Source organism: Nilaparvata lugens, chromosome 8, assembly GCF_014356525.2.
Source record: "Nilaparvata lugens isolate BPH chromosome 8, ASM1435652v1, whole genome shotgun sequence".
NCBI lineage: Eukaryota > Metazoa > Arthropoda > Insecta > Hemiptera > Delphacidae > Nilaparvata > Nilaparvata lugens.
The window spans coordinates 5,362,536-5,374,561 of record NC_052511.1 but is presented as its reverse complement, the minus strand read 5'-3'; the positions used below and the strand labels follow the sequence as shown (position 1 = coordinate 5,374,561).

Genomic DNA, 12,026 nt, shown 5'->3' with positions numbered 1-12,026 from the left:
GTTGCTCGTTTAATAGTATAATAGGACTCAACATTTCTTCTAATTGAGTTTTTTCTCCCTATCCATAATCCGTATCAACATTTCAACTATATTTTTATCGCTCCACCAAAATTCATGTTCTCTCTTTCTCCATACTACATCTTATCCTCAAAAATTATATTTTTCCTCCTTCTCACTCCACCAAAAATCAATACCTCCTTCTTCCTCCCACATCTACTCAACTTCGAACAATTTCTCCTCTCCTGTCTCTTCAGCAATATCTAATAAAAAATCAATTCAGTATCTCACTCTTTCTAGATGGTTCAAGTGTAAGAGAGAGCCCTAACTTCGTCCTCCTAGGATTAAAATAAAACAGCAAATTGAATTCAATTGTCTACCACCAAATTGATCATCCCACCAGTCTATAGTAAGATGCTGCACGGTTGTTTAAGGTGAATAGTCTAAGTATGTAGCGGACTTTTTCATAAATTGTAAATGTGTTTCATGTTTATTAAACGCCTCTGACATGGGTTAAATGACAGAGAAAACTTAAATAAAATGAATTTATAGCATAGAAAAAATCTCCGCCTCCTAAAATCATTTTTCCCACTCCACCAAAATTCATCTACCATCTTTCTCAACCACCATCACCATAACTTCAAAAAAGTTTCTCTTTCCTTTCCCCTAACAAATTTATCGTATCACCCTCTTTCTCCCCCACCATCTCGATAGCTTCAAAAATCATTTTCCACTTCCTCCATCACCATCTCTATCACTCTACAGAATTCCGCCCTTTTCCATCCCTTGTTTGCCCTTTGAAAGCCCTCCGTATTGTCATCAGATTTCATTGTCAGCCCTTCAAAGGCATCACGTGGCTCGATTCTCACACGTGTCCTGAATAGCAGTGCGATACTTCCTCATTCAATACACAATATTTTCCCAGTGCAAATAGAAAGTGTTCGAAAATGTCCCGTTTATTTCAATTTACTGCGAAATGCTTTTCATCTGGATTGTATACTGTTATCAAATCGATATTTGATGTTATTGTATAGAAATAGATTGTATTATTGTATATCGAAACCGTATCTTTTTCAGATTGAAAACGTTTCACCGACTGCGAATAGTAAACAGAAATGATTTCAAAATGTTTGACTGCACAAAGGCTAGACTTTGAATTGATAAAATTACTATGTATCTATTTTTTATACTAAGAACTCTTTACTCACGGGATAGAGATATTTGAAAAGTTTGGCTACACAAATACTAAATTTTTATACTGAGAGAGCAAAGAGTGTACAATAAAAAGTGTTAATATTTTGCCAAATGATAGCGAAAATAAAGACTAATTATTGAAGAAATATTCCCAAGTCACAAAGGTTATTTGATGACTGATGATGGACCCTTGATGGAAACGACAACGTTGAAACAAAGCTATTGAGAATTCAATTAATAATGTTCTATCAAGTAATTTTCCATATTAGATCGAATCATATCAAATCATAGTCATGATTATTATTATTATTATTATTATTATTATTAGTCGTAGAGCTCCCGAAGTGGAAGACGCTGAGTAAAATCATGATCATCGATTTTTATTAGACTTGGCGGTTTTCTTGTTCGCCCACCAGCTTTTCATTCTATGAGAAAATGCAGCTTTTCTTTCTTCACTGACATATATAGTCATGTATATTAATATTATTGAGAATGAAAATTCAATTATTTTCTTATTGAAACATAGCATGAAGAAACATTTCAGATTTCCACTCAGAGCTAAGGTAAGTTTTATTCCCTCACTCTAAAATAATCTACCAAAAATACAAATTTCTCAAGGTCTTCAACTTGAATACGGACGATGAATTTAGATAAAAAATGAATTTGAAAGAATACGGTATAGGAAACAAAAACCCCGCTTTAGCAAAAATGTCGAACGATTTCCCAAGATTCAATTAGAGATAAGTGGTAGAGAAACGTACACGCAACAAATTCTCAATACAGGATCTCCAAATCTCAAGAGAGAGTACAAGAATTGAGCATGTTACCGTATTATTCAATAATTGAACACGCACACACTAGGAAACTTTAAAAGCTCTTATAGGCGTGTTACAAGTAGGCAAACTTTCCATGAAGAGAGTTAATTAATATTCGTAAACCAACTTTTAAGCCGATCTCAGGCTCTTGTTAAGCACTCGCTTATGACTAGAGTAGATTTCAAGTTCCACGACATACTTCATTGATGAATGATACTCAAACGATAAATGAGTGACACTTCAGTGGATACTAATACACCATTCTATACAGTCTAAGCTTCAGGATTAATTTTCCTTGTCTATTTGTGATTATTCATTATTGTATACTGTATTTTGATCTATTATAATATTTATTTTTTACACTTTCTGTGTTGTTGTGAGGATGAAGTTTTGGTAGATATCTACATTAAATGAAAACTATCTAATATCGTAAAAACAAAACTACTAGTTTATTAATACGATTTGAAATACTAGTTTGTGTTGCCACACAATATTATCAATATATAGGGCCGGTTTCCGAGCTCGGGATTTAGCTAAGTTCTAGACTTTAAACAGCTGGAGTCAGAAAATTAGCTTTCCCAAACGGGGCGTAGTCGCAGTTTAAATAGCAGTAGTCGCAATTTTTATTTTCTCATTTCTATGATTGGAAACGTTTTTCCTCGACGAAATTAAACATTTCTAAATAATTCAAAATAGCTTAAACTTTACACAATTTTCTCTCTATTTAATTTTGTGTTTAATTTTCTAGTTTTTTGAAATTTAATTCAAATGTGACTTTGACAATGACTACGACTACGCCCCGTTTCGGAAAGCCAATTTTCTGACTCCAGCTGTTTAAAGTCTAGAACTTAGCTGAATCCCGAGCTCGGAAACCGACCCATAGTGAATTGAAGCTCAAATATTGAACATAGAATATGTAGTATGTTTGAAGCTCTACGATTAGCAAATAGCTGTTGATCAATGAAGATTGAGTTCTACTGGGATTGGCCAAGACAAAACATGCTCAAGTATTTCAAATATTGCCATGAGAGCTCTCAAACAACAACCAGCTCTCAAAATCAAACCAGCAAAATGAAATAAATAATATTAGGAAGAATGGAAGAATACACAATAAGTAGGCCTAAATGTGGTTCATTTCTCTTCATCAGTTGTAGTTTATCGGTTCTCATGATTATATTTGAAATAATCGAGCGCGTTGTCTAGACCAATCACAGTACAGCTCAACCAACATTGGTCAACAGCTACTGGCCAATCGTAGAGCTTCACACCCGAAATATATACTGTAATGTAGCCGATTATTTGACATGAATTTTTACAATCCGAGAGCATCCATTGTTTAAAAAATTAAAAGAGTGTCGACGACGGTGAAACTTCATGACAAGTAAAATTGGACTGAAAAATGTATGCCTTGGCAGTCAGTTACGAGGACGGGACCTGGAACTATCTACAGCAGATAATCGGGCCCGGCTATACCCCTTGTTCCGAGAAACCATTTTCCTGGTTCAGCGAGTTACTAATATTATCAATTTTATTATTATATATTATTCATCTTTTTTTATTGGAGGCTAATCCTGTAATTATTATATTGTTTGTTTGAAAAGTTTTCTTAATATTATTTCATTTAAGTTTTCAGTTTCATTTTGAGTTACAATTTAATTAAATCGATTATTTAGTTCTCCAAAATATAATGTGTTTTGTTTATTCTTTTAAAATATAGTTCATTTCTCATGAGTTATAGAGGTAGATCAATTTAACATCTCGATAGCTAAGCGATTCACCCATTATAAATTATTACAATAATGTCTAGGGTTGTTCTCACAACCCTATAATACCAGCTCGAAACCATACCTAATATAACCCCAAAATTACCAAAAACAATCACCCTATTACAATATATTCTCCTGCTCAATGTTCAAGCTTCAAGCTTTTTTAGAGATTGATAATGGTGTAACAACAGTAACTAGTATCTCAATTATGGTTTTAATAAATATTAGTGGTTATGACAATATCAAGTCGTTTTCATTCAACTTCTTCTACTTGAAATAAAATTGTTAACTATATTATACTTGATTTATCAAAGATTTGAATAGGTTTTGTTTCAAAGTTACAGAAGGCCTATTTATAGAATATTAAAGGATGCACGTTATTAATAGAGAGACATCGCATGAGGGAGACGGAGACACTGATTATAGGGCGAATGATAAAGAGGCCGTCATTTTTTATCTGACTCAACTCTGTATCAATTCATTGAACAGGAAACGATATGGAAAAACTAACCCTTCCACAATCAGAAAACTTTTGAGCTTTGAGAAACTGATCAACTCTTGAGAACCTATCTTTGAGATGATAATTCCAAATAGGTTTAGATATAGTTCACATTTTCAATTACAAAAAGATAGAGTTTGTTTCCAGTAATTAAGATCCAAACTTCTCACTTATAACCTCGTGTTTAACATCAAAGAGAAACCTTATTCATCTTTCCAAGTTTCCATAGTGGAACAAATCAAGTTATAATTTGCAAATATCGACCCAATCCTTTGAAGATGGAGTATTACGAACTCTATCATCAATTCTAAACCAACAAGTGCTGTGACTGTGATCAATTATTCGTTTGACATCATCGCAATAAAACATCAAAGTTCGAACAAACAGAAAATCAAGTTATGGATCTCGAATGACAAGTAATTTAATTAAGGGAGCTACACGGAACTGTCCACTTCAATACATGGTCACTACTTTATTTAATGGAAAACTTGATGGGACTTGAAGCCGATCATTTATAAAACATCACTTGACATCAAAAGGTCGCTTCAGTAACCCGTTCAACTGTGATGAAATTACTCATTGAATCACACTATCTCATTATTATTGTTTTAGCCTGAAAAAAATACTGTGCGACCCAGGATATTCCATTTATAAAGCTGGTATGCGAGTATTGATAGTTGGAATAAAACAAATTACAGTACATTCATTGGGAAGTTATTGATTGAATCTTCAAGGAATTGATTGTTTTACAGAATATTATCAGAGACAAACAAATAGGTTTATCCTTATGCTTATACTTTCTCTATGATATTATCAACTGTACTATTTTCATTAATTAATCAAAATTAATAATTAATAAAAGAGTAGTCATGCAACTCGAGAAACCAAAATAAAAATCTATTAATTTGAGTATAATTATAGTAGGATCTCCAAGTTGTCTCTGTTGTCATCAACAGAATTGAGTAGACTTTATATAAAAATCAGATAGAATATTCGAATGTTCGGTTTAATCGAGTTGTTTAATAAACAGAATTGAGTAGACTTTATATAAAAATCAAATACAATATTCGAATGTTCGGTTTGATCGAGTTGTTTAATAAACAGAATTGAGTAGACTTTATATAAAAATCAAATACAATATTCGAATGTTCGGTTTGATCGAGTTGTTTAATAAACAGAATTGAGTAGATTTATATAAAAATCAAATACATATTCGAATGTTCGGTTTTGTTCGGTTTGATCGAGTTGTTTAATAAACAGAAATGAGTAGACTTTTTATAAAAATCAGATAGAATATTCGAATGTTCGGTTTGATCGAGTTGTTTAATAAACAGAATTGAGTTAACTTTATATAAAAATCGAATACAATATTCGAATGTTCGGTTTCATCGAGTTGTTTAATAAACAGAATTGGGTAGGCTTTATATAAAAATCAAATACAATATTCGAATGTTCGGTTTGATCGAGTTGTTTAATAAACAGAAATGAGTAGACTTTATATAAAAATCAAATACAATATTCGAATGTTCGGTTTGATCGAGTTGTTTAATAACAACTGAATCAGTTATGAGAGATATCAATAATATAGTGTAAGAAAGAGTCTACTGGAAGAGTCAAGATCTTCCTTATTAAGAAGCTGGAATGATATTCAAGAACTCGACTAAATTTCAGTATGACTACCATACTTCAAGTAGCAATCTTGAAAACATACTTTCTGGAGACACATATCAGTTAATATTCTCATCGACCTAGTCTAGACTACTTATGAGAAGCAAGCTCTCTTTGAAAGGAAGAAATAATTATCAACAGACTTAACGATGTCTAGAGTGAGCGGATCCAAATTAAGAAGGAAGAAAATAGGAGCCCAAATTGTCTCGTTGGGAGTTACCCTCCATTGAACGTAGGAAGACTTCAGGAAACTCAAAATTAAACTTAACTGGGAAGAGTTCACGCTTGAAGTTACGGGATATGTGTAAATTGTGGGCTAATAATACTCTTCGTTTTTGACGGTTCTTATCACTCCCAATATAATTGGAAGCTTGTTGGATGTTGGAAAAAAATAAAGTCATTTTTCTTTCACAGACTCTCACTGTAGACTAAATTGAGATCATAGATTTCACAATTTTTAATCACATTACTCCTAGAATGTTATTGCTTTCTATTGATTTGTTAAAAGAGGAATCAATGAGACATGAAATTCGTTAGATAAATTAAGAAACAATGGAATTGTTTATTGGTATGATTTTATTGATATCATTTGATATACAGAATAACGGGAACTTTTAAAAACGCCCTAAAACATTAGTGGGAAGAGCAAAAATTATTTTATTCAAACTAATGTAAAGTTCAAGACTTGCCATTTGATTAATAACATCTATCATTTTTTGACAATAACTTCTTTAAGATGGCTTCTCCTGAACGAATACACTCTTGAAATCTGTGTTGACATTCCTGAACGATTGCTGCAACATTTCAGCTGGGATATTGTTAATTTCATTTTGAATTGTCTGTTATGATTCAACCACAGTTATTGGTCAAGTTGTGAAAACTTTTGATTTGAGATAGCTCCACAAACACAAAATCGCAGGTGGACAGATCATGGGATCAGGAAACGCAGATGTTGCAGCGATCAATGAGGAATCGTCAACACAGATTTCAAGAGTGTATTCGTTCAGGAGGAAGCCATCTTGAAGAAGTAATTGTCAAAAAGTGATAGATGTAATTAATAATTCTCAAATGGCAAATCTTAAACTTTACATTAGTTTGAATAAAATCATTTTTGCCCTTCCCACTAATGTTTTTTAAAAGTTCCCGTTATTCTGTATCACTCTGTATAATAATAATTCTAAGATGAATCTATGAGACATGAAATTTGTTAGATAAAATAATTGAAAATAAATGGGATGGAATATAAATAAAAATCAGAATCTATCTAATAATTGACTTATCAAGATCAGAGTGCTTTCCGAACTTCAGTCTTCATAACAATTTGCTAGATTCTCTCTTGTTGGAGAACGTTCAAATTTGGACAAGTACTAAACGCAGTGAACTGTAGAATGTGTAGCATGGCATTTATTGGTGGGGAGTTCCACATCGCCTGAATACATAATTTAAGCCGTCAATGGGCCTCACGACTGTCATGCTTCAGCCGGGACCGACAAGTAACGTGCCCATCCGATATTACAGTTTCATTATTGATATTGCATCATTGCATGCAACTTGAACTATCAAGACTTTCCACTGCTTTCAATAGAACAGTTGACAGAGTATCAGCGGCATTTTGAGCGAGTTCTCCAACAAGGAGTGCTCCTTAGTTGTATCACCTCAATATTATAAAAGTCAATATTATACAAGTATCTCAAAATCTTGATTTTTCCATCATTCGATGTCTGTTTGATATGAAAACTATCAACTATACAAGTGAACATCGTCAAAAAACTTTTGTTTGCATTGCAATGACACTGTTGCGTCATCGTTCATCACCCTTCAAACATATGACCATGTACAGTCCGATTTCAGCTTCCAATGAATGAAAATAAGGTGTCAACCCTTGTTTTTGCAAGGACTGTACAGCACTCAATCGAAGAGGGGGCCACACAGCATCCTCTTTAAAGACGGTTGCCATGGTAACCGAGTAAGCCGCAAGGCGCATGATTCGGACCCGACTGGGATTACGGAACTGAGGCGACCCACAAGTAGTTCCTACATTTGCCGCTAGAGTTCGCCAGCTGACGGCGCTCTGCATTGCGGTGAATGGCCTATCAAGGTTTTATTAGCAAGGGTGCATTTTTATAGGTGCCATGAGTCACACCTGTGGCCTGTGTCAATTACACAAGAGGAAATGCTACCACATTCTTTACACTTGCTGTTGCTGAAAATAACAGAGAATACCTAAAACCTTACACCAGAGATAAGGGAATAAAGTACTCAGATCTCTCTACTTACACATTCCTAATCCTTGGACTACTATTGTGATGGTTTGTTTTGTCACTTTAATAGTTCCATTTTTTCGAGGTGGAATTACCTTCAAAAATAAGGTGGTGGTCTTTTACACTTGGATTCATACTTCACTAAAAAACTAATCTCATACTGTACCAAAATAGGGCTAGGTAACTCTGATTAATAGTGCCATAATAATTATTGAGGTGCGTACAGACTTATGCACCACGAACACGAGCACTTTTATCTGTTACAATTCCTTTACAAATACAAATATAATAGGCTGTGAAATGCACGTGTTTGTGGCGCATAAGAATGAACTCACCTTCAGGCTTATTTAGAACGTTCTTCAAACTCCTCAATTTTCAATGAATTTTCAACTTAATTTCCAATTGGAGTGCCAAATAACTTTGCTCTTAATACATATCCTCAATCCTTCTTTGATAAATAAACATCCCATATTGATTATGTGATTGAAATCAATATCTACACCAAGAAGTACCTGCATGGATAACTAAAAAATTGACGTTCCAGCTACCAGGGAAGGACAAAAACTTAGCAAACAAAACTACTCAAGTTTTATGAGAGCCTACATTAATTTGCATTAGGCTCTTACGGACTTTGATGACCACTATTAAGGACAAGGTTCTAGCAAAATGTTGAGTGAATATTTGGATGTCATCATTTGAAATTTTGAATGTTAACCTGCTTTTCTAGATGATAATTGCTTCAGTAATCCTCAATCCTAGAAAAAACAATCGTACAGTCCAACTTTGTCTTATGAGTCCTATCACACATCCCTTATCAATCTATTTGAGATTCATAACATTATTATCAATTAACTTCAAATACTAGTAAAATATAATTTTGTAGAACGATAATATCATTCCAAAAGCAAAAATCATTGTACTGCATCATTCAGAGACATCACTATCATTTGCTCAATAGCTTTATTTTTAAAAAGAAACCTACAACTGAAATAGCTAGCTACAGGTAGTGTGATTATTGACTCACCCAAGATAATTTGGTTTGAATCCCCTTCTAGAAAGTGCTGCATTCTCTCGGCGAGTGGAAGGAACTACTTGGCCTGGAAGAATCCAGAAGAATTCCATGAAGTACCTGAAATGATAAAGATAAATCAATTTCAAAGTCTCAAATAGCATTTAAGTATGTTGGTGAAAATTGCATCTAGTTTATATATTTAATCATGACTTTTGTAATTATTTTTTGAGTGCTTATTTATATTTTCGATCTTTACACCATTGAATTCGTATTTGGAAAACAGGAGACCTGAAAATTGAATAAAAAAAAATTAAAATGTTCATCAATGAGAAAAGACCTAATACTATTCATAGATTGGATTGTATATCAACCAATTAGTTACGTGAATGATAATCTCTCCAAAGATATTATACTTCCTAAACCGTATTATTGTATTATTTTGGGCAATATACCAATCAATACATTTATTTTTAGCTTTTACACGTCAAACGTCCTACTCAGTTCCCAAAATAGATAACTATTAACTATTCATAACAATTGAGTTGTAGTAAAACGTTTTTTGGACTATGTCACCAGGGTTCAAAAACTTCACCACATCTAATTCCCAAGAGTTTTTCGTTCTTAAGGGCATTCCATTGATGATATAGTTCTCTATTTTGACTGAATTGCACACATACATAGATAAGAATGTATGTTACTACAAAATTACAAAATCTCAAGTGTTTTTACAAGGTTTTAGATGAGTATAGTCAATTTGCCAATCTGAAGCTGTGATTTCTCCAAATTTGTTGAGAAAATGTTGTTTTTCATAGAAGACATGTTGCTGTTCTCAAATATACAGCAACTAAATTGTTAATTTTTTGTCCAGAGATCGTAGTCGGCGTGGACTTGTATAGGAGTAGCATTTTGTTGGTAACTTTTTCGATCTTTACAGACACTAAGTGGGAAACAAAATTTTTGTTCAAAACAAGGATTTCCACAAGTTGGCAACAAAATGGTGCTGTGCTTTTCAAGAGATTGGCAACAAATTGCCGCAAAGTTGACAACTTTGGTGAAAACGCGGCTTTAATTTTCTGCTGAAGAAGAAATTTGAGATGGTTTTTTGTAACTTCCAGACAAAAAGTCTTCACAAAAATCACATGTCGTTAAGAAAGAAGCTAAATTACATTTAATTGGGTCGTGACTAGATGTACTTTTCAAGATACAGCATGCCTACTTTCTTAGTTTGTTCATAATATGACATAGATTCCTACCCTTGCTCAGCCTAAGCACCAATAAAATAGGCACCAAAACAATACAGAATGTTCCTTAATAACGAAGAAGATCTTCCTTTTTCTGTGCCTGAACTAACTTAATCCAGAATCATGAATAACTAGTATTTCAATATCAAGTTACACAGTAGAATTTACATGCGATTGAAAATGAAAAACTTATATTATTAATTTGCATTATTCTTTGAGAATCAGTGAGCCGTAATGGAGAAATGAATTGGTATCAATTCAAACTGATTTCATATTCTCTATTTTTGTCAAGATTTTTCCTAACAAAACATTACAAACGATAAAAACCCCAATTTTAACGAGGGTCAAACTCCTAAATCATTAACCCTGAACTCAACAAACTGTACTATTTCAAGGTTACTTTGAACAAAGGCAACAAAATTTCTAGAAAGAGTTCTGCTTATCACGATGATCTGGAACTATTCGTGACTGGAGACTCAAGAGAATGCATTCAATCATTCTGACAGGATCAAGAGATTTTATTGTTTTCCCAGCAACTACAGCAAGCTTGAAACAATAAGGGCCAAGCCACAAGGAGCGTTTATTCGGGTGTTTTTCGGACGAGTCGGCAGGACAGGAAGCTCTCCTATTGTTGGCTGATTATCAGCTGATTCCCGAACGCCAATTTCTTAAGAAGCACATAGTAACATTTTTTCGTCAACTTAAGGAAATCCTTGTTTTCAACACAAATGTCTGTTCCCATTCCGTGTGGGAAACACTGAGAAAGTTGCCAACAAGATGATCCCCCTACAAGTACACAAAAAATGTCTGGGCAAAAAATTGACAACTTATGTTGCTCCACATTTGATAACAGCAACTTGTTTTCTACAAGAAAACTGACAAGTTTTTGGTAGAAAACTATTCGTGAACATAATTTGTTGACAACTTTAGTGAAAACCTTGAGAGCTGGTCAAGATGCTGCTTAATTAATTGCTAACTCAATAATATTATAGCTTACACACAGTACGGTAACTAATATGTTTTTCATGAAGTTTAATAAGCAATTATCCAAATTTGTCTTATTACCTCAAACTTGTAACACTCCAATTCTTATAACACGTCAATACCAAAAATTCTAATCAGTTGAGTTGGTTAAAAATCAAATTAACTCTATAAATAATCAGTTATGAGCTGCGGACATACTTATGCCCCATGAGCACATGCATTTCGCCTTTTCAGGCTCATTTTATCTGTATCTGTACAGATACAATATAATACAGATCTAATAATCATATCATCAGCTGATGAAAAGTGCAAGGGGTGTGTTTGTGGCGCATAAGTCTGTACACAGCTTTATTAGAGGAGTATGACTAGAATCAAGGTCCCACATTTTCAAGACAGAGTAATTGTAATTTCATTCATAATTTTGAGATTGGCGCATTAATTGGACCGTGTGTAGAGGTGAAATTCATTCACAAATTTCAAGCCAATTCAGAAATCAATAACAACCAGCGTGTTAGTTGAGAGTTTTCTCAATGAAACATTCCAGACCAAACAAGTATTCATTAGCCTATTGAAATTCATGAGATTCATA

At 33.5% G+C, this 12,026-nt stretch overlaps 1 protein-coding gene across 1 annotated transcript in view; it reads right to left on the bottom strand.

Annotated features, from left to right (window-relative positions):
• Positions 1-9,311, bottom strand: part of LOC111064202 (mitochondrial dicarboxylate carrier) — an 80,697-nt gene extending 71,386 nt beyond the window's left edge. Inside the window, 1 exon segment of the mRNA XM_039433804.1 lies at positions 9,225-9,311. The gene's annotated coding sequence lies outside the window, so the exon portion shown is untranslated.
• Positions 9,312-12,026: the final 2,715 nt, after the last annotated feature.